The sequence below is a fragment of the Cupressus sempervirens genome, chromosome 5 (assembly GCF_028749045.1).
Source record: "Cupressus sempervirens isolate cs-2001-9-10 chromosome 5, ASM2874904v1, whole genome shotgun sequence".
NCBI classification, from domain to species: domain Eukaryota; kingdom Viridiplantae; phylum Streptophyta; class Pinopsida; order Cupressales; family Cupressaceae; genus Cupressus; species Cupressus sempervirens.
Window position 1 is genome coordinate 483246946 of NC_143122.1, and position 14650 is coordinate 483261595.

A 14650-nucleotide genomic window follows, 5' to 3' on the forward strand; every position below is an offset into this window, starting at 1 on the left:
CATACATAATCATATAAGCAAATACATAAGTACTGTTGGAATTAATCAGTTACTCACAAAAATTAATCCACAGATCTCTTAGATGTCTTAAAGATCTAGTTGCTGCTGATACTCGGTAAACATAACAAAAATGTTGTGACTCAATAAATTAAACTGTTACTTATTTTCAAGCAAACATGCATGCAATCGAAAAAAAATGAACACAAGAGACACTAGATTTAATGTGGAAACTCAATATAGAAAAAATCACCAAGTAATTAGTCACCAATTTTTCACTCTTCTAAAGTGAGCCCTGTTAGGAGCCAACCCTGTTAAAGGTTACAATACACACTGTTAGGTGTGACCCTATTAGGAGGATTTAATCACCTTGTTAGGAGTGGCCTTGCTTGAGGTCTTTAGAACAATTCAACAGAACTGTCACCTTATTAGAGGATTTACAAAATGGTTGTTAAACTAACTCTATTAAGAGATTTGAAATCACTACTACAATGGTTAGAAAGCAACAATAAATTGACCTAAGCAAGATGCAACTGAATTTGCTGACTATAGGTCTCTATTCAGCATTATTAGATCCTCCTTGATCAAGTATAGCTTTGTTGTTCCTCAATGATATATGATCATCCTTCAAATTTGCTTTCACAATAATCAGTCTTCATATCGCATTAATTCCACACACACTTCCACTTCACACTTAAAATTCGCAACTTGACCTCTTAATTATACCATTCAGATTGTCAAGTTGGCCCATTTACATGTTACATTTATCAATAAACCATACATCAGTTAGCTACAAATATTACTCTAAACAAATAAACGTTATTTCATAAAACAATGAAATCCTTTACAGGCCAACCCTGCTCGGTAAATACTATTTCTAGAAATTTCCTAAGTTAACCTTCTTGACTTGGTTAACATTGTGATATTCGTAAAATCCTTTGGCTGAATAGTTTACTCGATAAGAACTGAATTCCTTCATGAGAGCTTGGTAAGAACTACTTTTTCCACATTTCCTTTGATGACCGAGTGAGCTCAGTAAGAACTATTTTTGCCACATTTCCTTTGATGACCGAGTTAGCTTGATAAGAACTGTTTACTTGGTAGATACTGCAAGTTTTCTTTACTAACCTCTTGGACTTGGTAGATTCTGTCATTTTGCCTTGCTAACCTTCTGAGCTCAGTAGACACTGTCTTTTGCCTTGCTAACCTTCTGAGCTCGGTAGACACTATCATTTGCCTTGCTGACCTTCTGAGCTCAGTAGACTCTATATGATGACTGATATGACATTTGTGTGATATCAAAGACAACACACAATTGAACAATTGTATCCAACAATCTCCCTCTTTGGCATTGATGACAACACAACATGTCATAGAAAAATAAAATTTGAAAACAAGTCTTTTACTGACAAAATACTTCATTTTCTTCTTCAAATACAACAAACTCCCTCTTTCATAATAATCTCTCCCTCTTGCACAAACTCTTATTATTTTGCAAATTTTAGAAAGATATGACAGTATATTCTCCCTCTTTGACAACACATGCCAAAGACAACTCAAAAAAATGAATAGCATTGTACCTGATGTATTGACTCATATGTAATGTCTTCATTGGTTTGCTACACCAACTAATAGATCTTCAATTCTGTTTTTGTTGATGCATCACTAGAACTATATTTTAGTGAGCTTCAGATAGGGGAATGACCCCTAACTTACCTCTTAGATACAAGAATGCATCCTTAGGTAAAGGCTTTGTGAATATGTCAACAATTTGTTCATTTGTATGGAAATATTCCAATCTTATTTCCTTTTCTTGCACCAATTCTCTAACAAAGTGATACTTTATGGCAATATGCTTGGTTTTTTAATGCATCACTAGATTCTCAGAGATGGTAATTACACTTGTGTTATCACAAAACATAACAACAGGTTCTTTGATTTCTTGCTTCATACCTTCCAATCATTATTTGAACCACACAATGTTTGAGAAATTTACTGCTACTGCAACATATTTAGCCTCTGCTGTGGATTGAGATGTACAATTTTGCTTTTTGCTTGTCCAAGAAACCAACATTTTTACAAGAAAGAAAGCTCCTCCACTTGTGCTCTTTCTGTCATCAATATTTCCTACCCAATCTGCATCAGTAAACACCTTTAGATCCAAATTTTCTCCAAGTTTATACCATAATTCATATTCTTCAATTCCTTTTAAGTATCTCATGATCCTTTTGATTGCCATCATATGATTTTCTTTTGGTTTTGCTAAGAATCTTGCTACAATTCCTACTACAAGGGCAATGTCTGGTCTTGTGTGCACTACATATTGCAACTTTCCAATCATAGATCTATACAATGTCTGATCTACTTCCTTTGATTCATATCCTTGGTAAGTTTTAATCCAGTACACATAGGAGTCCCAACTGGTTTGCAGTCTTCCATAACAAACTTTTTCAGTATCTCCTTGATGTATTTAGATTGAGTGATGTAGATGCCATTCTTATTCTATTGAATTTGAAGACCAACAAATAATTTGATTTCACCAAACATTGGCATTTCAAATTTCTTGTTCATTTGTTCTAAAAATTCTTTGCAAAGATCATCATTTCCTGTGAACAAAGTATCATCGACAAATATTTCTGCCAAAACAATCTTATTATCTGGTCCTTCCTTTATGTACAAACTACTGTTGTCATTAGTTCTTTGAAAACCAATCTGAATAAGATAGTTATGCAATCTTTCATACCATGCTCTAGGGGCTTGTTTCAGATCATATAATGCTTTATGCAATTTATAGACCATGTCCATCTTGTCTGGATCAACAAAACCTTTAGGTTGTTCAATGTAAACCTCTTCATCCAATATGCCATTGAGAAATGTTGACTTGACATCCATTTGATAAACTTTGAATCCTTTGAATGCAGCATATGCAAGTAAGGTTCTGAAACCTTCCAATCTTACAATAGGAGAAAAAGTTTCTCCATAGTCTACACCTTTTTTTTTAGAGTATCATTTGCATACCAATCTAGCTTTTTTCCTTGATACCTTCCCATCTTCATTTAGTTTGTTTTTGAATACCCACTTTGTTCCAATCACATTTTTTTCTTTGGGTCTAGGTACAAGAGTCCATGTTTTGTTTTTCTCTATCTGTTCTATCTCTTCATTCATAGCTTCAATCCAACTTTCATTGTCTCGTGCATCTTTGACATTTCTAGGAAACAAGTGCCTTTCAACTTACTTCTTGTCATTGTTCCTTCTGATTTATTTCCAATGATCTGATCTGGTGCATGATGCTTTCTGACATACTTGGCTAACACGGGCTCCTTGCCTTTTGAATATCTTGCATTGTTATCCTTCTATGTCTCAACTTCTAGTTCTGATTCTAGTTGCTCAAGCTCGGTAGATGCTAACTCAATAGCTTCTATTTGCAACTCGGATTCTTGCAGCTTGGTAGGTACTGATTCGATTTGAACTTCTTGTGACTTAGTTAATGAAGACTCTGGAGTTGAGGATTCCTGATTAATAGGTATACTTGGCATTGTATTAGGTTCCATGTAAACAAATCTCCTGTAGTCTTCAGGTTCCTTTTTGCTTTCTTCTTCTATTCTTTTTGCAAACTCATCAACTTTCACATGTGCACTTTCTATGACTTTGTGAGTAGATAAGTTCAAACATCTATATGTTTTTTTTTTGCAAGAGTATCCCAAAAATATTCCTTCATCTCTTTTTACATCAAATTTACATTTTCTAGATTCTTTAAAAATGTAACATTTGCTTCCAAATACTTTTAGATAACTTACATTGGGTTTGTAGCCATACCACAATTCATAGGGTGTTTTGAATGAGTCATTTTTCAGTTGTACTCGGTTCAAGGTATGAACTGCAGTGTTGATAGCTTCTTTCCAGTATTTGATAGCAATGTCTTTCTCAATCATTAGGGTTCTTGCACAATCCATGATAGATATGTTCCTTCTTTCTGCTATTCCATTTTGTTCAGGAGTTCCAGGTACTGAAACCTGTCTTTTGATTCCCCTTTCAATGCAAAAGTTATTGAACTCATGTGAAATGAATTCACCACCTTTGTCAGACCTTAACCATTTTAGTCTTTTGCCTGTTTCCTTTTCTACTCTGGCCAAATACCATTTAGACTTTTCAAATGCTTCTAATTTCTCTCTTAGGTACATGACAGTCATCATTCTTGAATAATCATCAACAAACAGAATGAAGAATTTTTCACCAATATAACTTTCAATGCCAATAGGTCCACACAAATCAATATGCACAATTTTTAGAACTTCTTTAGTCTAATAGTTCTTGCTTTTAAAACTAGTCTTTCCCATTTTACCAATTTGACATTTCTTGCATAGACCATCCTCAAGTTTTTTTATATTAGGAATACCTCTTACTTTCTTGAATTTACTGATCTTTATCAAGTTGTCAAAGTTTACATGACATAACCTCTTATGCCATAACCAACTTTCTTCAATTTGAGCAATGAAACATGAACATTCACCAAGTTCAAGATAAAATAAGTTACCTTTTGTTTGAGTGCCTGATCTAATCAGCTTTCCTTTGCCATCCAACAATCTTGCTTGTCCATGCATAAATTTTACTTTCAATCCATTAATGAGTAGATATGCCACACTCAAAAAATTATGATTTAGTCCTTCTACCCAATATGCATTATCACATACAAGTTCCTTGGTTAGTAAGATTCTTCTTTTTCCTCTTATACAACAAGGTTCATTGTTACCAAATCTTACACTGCCACCATCATAGTCTTTAAAGTATTCAAACTTAGTTTTATCACTAGTCATGTGATGAGAACAACCACTATATATGATCCATGTATCATTTATACTCATATGAGAAATGAGTGCCATTTCTTCATCATTATCAGATTCATCTTTCATAGCAATGTAGACAATTTCATCTTCTTCTTCATCATCATAATCATTAGAATCTTTAGCCATGAAACATGTTTTCTTACCTTTATCCTTGAATGATTTGAAGTCTTTCTTGCCATTGTACTTGTGACCTTTCTTCTCATCTCTATTTTGCTTATTTGGGCACCTGGCTGCAATATGTCCAATTTCTTCACAAGAAAAGCATATTAGAGGAACCTTACCTTTGTATTTCCCTTTGCCTCTTGAATATTTTCTTGTTAGTAGAGCTTCAACCACCTCAAGATCACTGTCTAAACTTTGTTCTGATTCTTCATCACTATCTGATTGCGGATCCTTCATCTTTTTCCCATTTTCTTTGAGTGAAAGTTTGGCTTCAAATGTTGATTCAATGTTCTTGACAGCTGGAACATAATTGTCATAGTTGTCTAGTTCAAATGCAGTCATTCTCCCAACTATGGCCTCTAAATTTATTTCATGATTTGCCTCACATCTTCTTTCTTGAATTGCAGAGACTCTGATTGCATAAATGGAAAGTAGAGTTTTGAGAACTTTACTTATAACTGTCTCTTCATTGATATCTCCTCCAGATGCTTTGATTGCACTAACACATGCTTTAACTCTTTCAACATACTTTACAATATTTTCATCCTCTCTCATCCTCATTTGATCAAATTGTCCTCTCAAACTTTTTGCTTTGGCTCTTCTCACATTATCATCTCCTCCATAGATCTCTTTCAGCTTGTTCCACATTTCAAAGGCAGTTTTGCAATCCTTGATGTCATCAAATTCTTCATAACTCAGAGCAGATGCTATATCTATCATCATGTTGTTGTGAGTCTTCTTTTTAGCAATATCATTGACAAATAATGTACCAAAAGGTTCTTCATATTTTTCATCGAGGTACTTTAGCCCTGTATCACCAATAGAAGCCAAATGAAGCCTCATCAATCCTTGCCATGTTGAGAAGTTGTCACTATTAAGTCTTGGAATTTCCCTTTTGTAAGACATCCTGATCTTTAGCTTAGATCCTTGAAATATTTTCCTGTAAGCACTAAAATCTCTGATACCAATTGTTGGAATTAAAGGTAGAGTAACTAAGAGGGGGGGTGAATCAGTTACTCACAAAAATTAATCCACAGATCCTTTAGATGTCTTAAAGATCCAGTTACTGCTGATACTCGATAAACATAACAAAAATGTTGTAACTCGATAAATTAAACTGTTACTTATTTTCAAGCAAACATGCATGCAATCAAAAACAAAATGAACACAAGAGACACCAGATTTAACGTGGAAACCCAATATGAGAAAAACCACCAAGTAACTAGTCACCAATTTTTTACTCTTTTGAAGTGAGCTCTATTAGGAGCCAACCCTGTTAAAGGTTACAATACACACTGCTAGGTGTGACCCTGTTAGAGGATTTAATCACCCTGTTAGGAGTGGCCTTGCTTGAGATCTTTGGAACAATTCAACAGAACTGTCACCTTGTTAGAGGATTTACAAAATAGCTGTTAAACCAACTCTGTTAAGAGATTTGAAATCACTATTACAATTATTAGAAAGCAATAATGAATTGACCTAAGCAATATGCAATTGAATTTGTTGACTACAAGTCTCTATTCAGCATTATTAGATCCTCCTTGATCAAGTATAGCTTTGTTGTTCCTCAATGATCTTTGATCATCCTTCAAATTCGCTTCTACAATAATCAGTCTTCATATCACATTAATCCCACACACACTTCCACTTCACACTTAGAATTCACAACTTGACCTCTTAATTATACCATTCAAATTGCCAAGTCGACCCATTTACATGTTACATTTACCAATAAACCATACATCAGTCAGCTACAAATATTACTCTAAACAAATAAACATTATTTCATAAAACAATGAAATCTTTTACTGGCTGACCCTGCTCGGTAAATATTATTTCCAAAAATTTCTTAAGTTAACCTTTTTGACTCGGTTAACATTGTGATATCCGTAAAATCCTTTGGCTACCAAGTTTACTTGGTAAGATCTGAATTCCTTCATGAGAGCTTGGTAAGAACTGTTTCTACCACATTTCCTTTGATGACCGAATGAGCTCGGTAAGAACTATTTTTGCCACATTTCCTTTGATGACTGAGTTAGCTCGGTAAGAATTGTTTACTCAGTAGATACTATAAATTTTCTTTACTAACCTCCTCGGCTCGATAGATTCTATCCTTTTGCCTTGCTAACCTTCTGAGCTCGGTAGACACTGTCCTTTGCCTTGCTGACCTTCTAAGTTCAGTAGACTTTATCCTTTGCCTTGCTGACCTTCTAAGCTCGGTAGACACTGTCCTTTGCTTTGCTGACCTTCTGAGCTCGGTAGACTCTATTTGATGACTGATATGACATTTGTATGACATCAAAGACAACACACAATTGAACAATTGTATCCAACAAAGTACAACTTATAATATGAAATCACATCTAATGAATAACATCCACTGCACATGTCATAGGGTATGTGAAAATAGATACGAGTACATCAATACACAATACAATATCTTATAGAATCTCAAAACACATGATACATAGATACATCAAATGAATAGAAGTCTTCAAGATAAGAGGAAGAATGATAATGGTACCACTATATCAAAAAGCATCCAACATTTGTCAATTTGAGGGGGACCCAAATGGTAAGAATACACTACCTCCCAACCGTGTGGTCACCTAATTAGGCTCCCACTCCCACCATGCAGGAGAGAATGTATGATCCACATATATAATCAAATCATAAAATAATCTTAGACAAGGAACCCCGGTAGCCAAATCTACCTCAAGGGTAACACAAACTACTTAAGAAGAAGAGATAATCAAAATCAAAAGGACACTCATTCCAATACTAACATCTCATACCAAGTCAACATACAAATACCAAGACCAAAAATATACAACCACCTCAAAATCAATGTCAAGTGTCACAAGCACAATGACCAACATATAACAACTGTATTAATAAAAGTAAACTACCAATCACTAACTCCAACAATAAAAACACCACCAATGAATAATTGATCATTCATTAATAAAAGTAAATTGTCAACAATAAATGACATCCAATCAATGAGTAACAACTCAGAATAAATACACCATCAAAAATAATATCCAACGAGTACACCAATAGAGGCAAAGATTAAAAAAAATTATGAAGGAGACTTAGGCTACATACTATGGAGAGTCATCACATGAGTCAACTCTACGGTTACCCTGACAGTCTCTAAAGACCCCAACACCCTACTGACTCAATATAAAACTAAGATACTCTCTCATGAAGATGAGGAAACTAGTCATACCTCTCAAGGTATCGTCTTCATCTCATCCTTAATCTATACAAGAACTCAATGCATGGATGAGGAAAAATCTCTAACTTATCTTTTTAATGTATCTCAAGGAAAGGGCTAGGCAAGATATTTTAATTACCATATTATCACTTGTTACATAACTTACAATGAGTTACCTTGGTAGCCACTTTGGGCCTTGGCCCCCATTGCAAGCCACTCCCGTGGACATGCACCTAGACTATATTCTCAAAATTGACAAATCACAAGTGTCCCATACCACAAGAGTAATATTGATCGAATTTGGTTCCTTAACAGGCAACCCAAAAAAAAAATATTGGTCTTCGAAACTCAAGCTCTCATAAATTCTCAATAGCATAAGGCTCATAAAACATAAATCTCAATTCAAATCATAAATATCATCATTACATCCAGTCAAATAACCATAAAATAAATCTCACAAAATGCCTCTAGTGCACATCCTAAATTGGTCAACTAAACAGAAAAACTATATAAAAAAAACATCACAAGACTATAAATAGAATATTAGAAAGCACATAGTTTTTAGCCACATGATTTAATTCCATCAATTTCTCTTGTTTAGTTTGGATCATAATGATGTGTTTAGAAATAAAGTAAGAATATACATGTTAATATAAATTGTTATGCTAATATACTTTTTAAAATAATAAGTATTTAAATATCCAATCTCTTTGTGCATATAAAATATCATGCAAAATTATCATATTTTTAATTTAAATAATCTTAAAACATAAATAATTTAATTAATAACATAAATATATTATTAGATTACATACTAATATCAATTTTATTTCTAAAATATTAATTTGACTTCTATTTAAGTCCAATATTAATATTTACTTTTCCTTTAATTCATAATGCAACTAGAGATAAAATTATAAATTGTATTGAATTATTTATAATTTCTCTCATGGTCAAATAGTTATTAACTATATGATTACAAAGTGAACTCCACCGCAACTTCTCTTAAAATATAATAAAATTATAAATATTTATTTATTAACTTCTTTCTTGCATTAATAATTATAAAATCATTTATATGCAACTAAAAGTTTAATTAGACTTAAATAATCACTAATACTAACGTTCACGTTATAACTAAATGGATAATATTTATTTCATTTAGAAATTAATAAATAATTATTATTGTTATTTTTAAATAAATAAATATGAAAATTAAATTATATTTCTTATAAAAAATAAACAAACATGCAATTAGTATTTTCGCATGTCTTTAATCTCTCAAATCATGCAAGTATACTATACTTAGTTTTCTATTTTTAGCATATTTGTTTTCACATGCATATAACCTTACTATACTTAACTTTCTATTTTTAGCATATTTGTTTTCACATATATATAACCTTATTATACTTATTTTCTATTATTAGCATATTTGTTTTCACATGCATATAACCATACTATACTTGGTTTCTATGTTTATCATATTTGTTTTCACATGCATGTATGCATTTAGTTACAACATACTTTCCTTTCAATTAATCTTTTATTTTTCAAATAAATATTGTAATTAAATTATTTTAGATGTAAGAAAGATATCCATCTATATTTAAAAAATTAATGATAATCACATAGTTTTATTAACAAATTTAAAGTTGAAACCTTAACTGTTTAATTTATTATTTTCTTCCAATTTTAAATAATCAGATTTTCATGATATTAGAAAGGGGTTTATAAGAATACAATCACAATAGTTTTCTATAATTTTTCTCAGTTAAGTTTTCTTGATTAATAAGTTTTTCTTTTTCAAAATCCACAACATAATTCTTTATTCAACAATCAATATAGTAAATTAATAAGCAATATGCAAACACCCATGAAGATACAAAGTATACAAATCTTTTAATAAAATTTTACAATAGGTTTTCAAACCCTACCTCAAAATTACAGCTAAAATATGATATAATATGTAAATGCATGCAAATCCAAACCCTCTAAAACTTTCAACAATTCTTTTGATCCAATTTTGAAGTTTTACTCTCAAAACCTCAAAACCACAGCTAAAATATGAGACAATCTATGAATGCATGCAAATCTCAAAACTTTCGAAACTCTCAACAATTCCTTTGATCCAATTCCAAATTTTGCTCCCCAAACCTTGTGTAATTGTAAAATGAGCTCTAGATCTCTAATAAAGAGTTCTCCTCTAAATTGGAGCTCCGATTATGCAATGACGAGAGGGAACTCACTAATCAATTACTATTTTTTTACTTTATTAACTTTTACTTTTTCATGCACAATCTTTTAAATATTAAATCACAAAATATCTTAATTTTAATAATATTTTTTTAATATATTTATTAATTTAATTAATAACATTATTTAGAGTTTATTATTAAAATAAAACTCTGAAATAATTATCATTAAATTAAATAAATATAACTACGCCACAATTAGAACTATAACATTATCTTTAAATTTCATGCTTTTGTATTTTATTTTCTTTCAGTTTATTAATTAGTGCAAGCACTAATTAAAACATAGTTTGTTATTTACATTAATAATAATAATCAAAGTTGATTGTTTAAATGCAACTCTAATTTAATTATTATTAAATAAATAATTATAATAAAGCAATATTTTTTATCGATAAATGATTGAAGCCTAGATTAATTATTGTTATTTATTGTAATTAATTATTTATATGTTAAGCGAATTCGAACCCAAGACTTCCTACATAAGAGGCTCACAAGTTACCATTGTGTTGTAGGCTCTTGCCTTACAATAAAGCAATATTAAATCTTTTATATTTTAATATTTAAATTCTCTTTTTGTCCAACTTCTTAAATTAGACTTTTAAATTAAATATTTTAAAGTGAAGTACATATTAATTAATCAATAATTAATTAAATATCATCATATTCTAATTTCTCTTTAACCAATTTTCTATATTTAGACTAATACTTTTAGATTAAAGTTAGGCAAAAGCCTACAACACAACATTAACTTGTGAGCCTTTCATGTGGGAGGGCTTGGGTTCTGCGATAACCCCTTTTTAACCCTTTGACCTAAAATTCAAAATTTGGGCATAAGTTAGGGAATCATCCAAAATTTAGCAAACCTATGACCATCATTGTTATTAAAGTGTTTGAGGAGATGAGTATTTAATCTAATGAACATGATTATTTGGAAGATTTCTTCATATAGACACAGGAACCTTCTTCTCTCCTTATTATGATCATCATAAGATGAGAGACTTATAGTGCCAAAGGGTGCATGAAACAGACTATAAGTAGTTCCCTGGAGGAATCCGTCATGTGCTCGAAATTACTCCGCCTCTCCCTCCACAAACTCCCTACCTTAAGATATTAGAAATGTGGACGAGAATAGACTCCTATGTACTATAATTGAAATACATTCCTAATTCTATCTTAATTCTATAAAATGTATCTTTATATATTATACTAGTATTCCTTAATTCAATATTTATTTATATGTTATATATTTATATCTATATTGATGTATTCATCATATATATATATATATATATATATATATATATATATATATATATATATATATATATATATATCATGTATCAATCTTTAATGACATTTCCAATATCATTTTAATGTTTATTCCTTTACTCATATGAATCGCTTTATGTAATTCATTAATCGTTTCATATCTATTTTCTTTGAATGAAATAGAATTGAACAAATTTAGGGATTAACATAACTCATGATGTATAATCATCATTAATGGAATTCCAAATATAATTCAATGTCGATACCTTTGTGTAGAACTTAATAGCAATCGCTTTCTATCACTTTAATTTAACTATATCCATATCTTGACGTATAGAATTGAACACATCTATATTTATATGTACCCTAATTGTGTTTGACAACATGCTGTGGTATTAATGTTAGTCCTTTGGCATAGGGCAACATAGGTACTCGACTGCACCCTTTGACGTAGGAACTATGCTAAGTTTATCATATGTTGTTGTCAGATTCATGGCACATATACTGTCAATCTTTGGCGTCGAGGAAGATGTGTACTCATCCACAGGTCTTCATGTGGCCATGGAGGAGGCTTCTACTTTGTTTTTCCATACTTAATGCGCTTTTCACCTATGATCCCTTTTCAAATTTGACCTAACCCTAATTAATATGGCCTAGGCAGATGTGAATGAAAAGTCGTGTCTCAATATAGTTTTTGTCATAGTTTTTGAATGTTATATAGTTAACTAAGTTTAGGTTTATTTTATTTTATTGAATTGAAAGTATTTATAGTTTATAGTAATGGTGAAGGTTAATTTATTTAAGGTTAATGTATATTTTATAATAGTATTTATTTGATTAGTGTATTTTGAATTAGTAATATATTTGTAACATAATTATGAGAGACGAATGATCGATATCTTTGCTCGGTGATCATTAATTCATTATTAATTATAATTTGTATGCTATTGATTGATATAATACAACAACGGTGTTATTATAATGATGTATTGAAGATATTAACTTAAATAATTAAACAAATATAGCATATGTTTGATAAAGAAAAAAATACATTAATCTTGGCTCATGACAGTCCCCCCTTCTTGAATTTGCTTGTTCCCAAGCAATGTTGAGTGAGAAATGACTTCTTCTCCCACCCATGTAGCATCCTCCCTAGGTAGATTTTTTCATTTCACTAAGTATTATGAAATAGTCATGTTCCTCAATCTCTTGTCACGCCTTTCAAGAATAACCTCAGGCTCCAAGATGATTTCCTTCATTGTCTAGTGGTGGCAGATCAATACAAGGGCTTATATGTTTCCCAAGGACTTTCTTAAGTTTGGATACATGAAATATATTATGAATCTTGTTGTTCTTAGGTAATTCTATCTCGTAGGCTACTTCTCCTACCCTTCTTAATATCCAATATGGTCCATAGAAACGTGGTTTTAATTTCTTTGCTCTGTTGACCTTGAGTGAAGATTGTTTGTAGGGCTATAGTCTTAAGAATACTAGGTCTCCAACTTCGAACGTCCTTTCCACTTACTTTCGATCAGCATATATCTTCTATTGGTTTTGAGCATGGTGGAGATTATCCTTTAGAGTTTTCATAATATCAATGCTTTGTTGGATGAAATCCTTGGCTCCTAGTACCTTGCTCTCTTGAATAATCAGATCTCCAAATGTAGTGGCCTCATATCCATATAATGCTTTAAATGGACTCAGTCCAATCGACATGTGATGGGTGTTATTATAGCAGTATTCTCCTAAGTATAACCATTTGATCCATGCATTTTGTTGTCCAGTCACATAGTTTTTGAGATAACCTTCTATCCATTTATTAACAATTTTGGTTTGTTCATCTGTTTGGGGATGATAACTGGTGCTGGGAGTTAACTCAGCTCTTGCTAACCGAATTTTTTTTTTCCAAAATAGGCTGAGAAACTTGCTATCCCTGTCACTAATAATATTCTTTGGTAACTTGTGTAGCCTAAAAGCCTCTTTAAAGAATAACTCTACTATATGTGGTGCCTTATAATGTATGGATATGGGAAAAAAATGTGCATATTTGGTCAACTGATCTACCACTACAAGGATGGAATCTCTTTCTTGTACCTTTGGTAACCCTGTAATGAAATCCATGAAAATGCTTTCCTATTTTTGGTTTGGGATGGGTAATGGTTGTAATAAACTAGCTGGGTGGTTCTGTTTAGACTTATTCCTTTGGCATGTCATACATTCTCGGAGATATTTCATAATGTCCTTCTTTTGGCCTTTCCAAGAGTACCACTCTCTTATCTTCTGTTAAGTCTTGTAGAATCCAGTGTGTCTAGATAGAGGGTTGTCGTGGTATTCCTTCATAATTTTTACTTTAACCTTGGAATTTGTTGCAACTAGTATTCTTCCCCTATATAGTATGAGTTCTTCAATGATTTTGAATTCATCATTGGGTATATTTCCCTCCATGATCTCATTAGTTTATTGGATCCTTATCATATTCTGCAACAATTTCATTTTTCTAGTCACTTGTGATACTAGTAAGGGTGTTCAATTGGCCTTGTTGAGATAAAACATCTGCTATCACATTATGGGTTCCTTTGACGTACTCAATATCAAAATTATAGGCTTGGATTTTACTTACCCATTTCTGTTGGCAATCATTAAGGTCTTTCTGATTCATGAAGAACTTTAAGCTATTATGGTCTGTCTTAATATTGAACCTTCCACATACTAGGTATTGTTTGAATTTTGCTAATGCATGCATGATAGCCAACATTTCCTTATCATAGATTGAGTAGTGCATTTTTGTCTTTGAAAGTTTTCGGCTCTCGAAAGCAATAGGGTGTTTGTTTTGCATTAGTACTACCCCAATTCCTTCACTAGAAGCATCACACTATAATTCAAAAGGTAATGTAAAATCT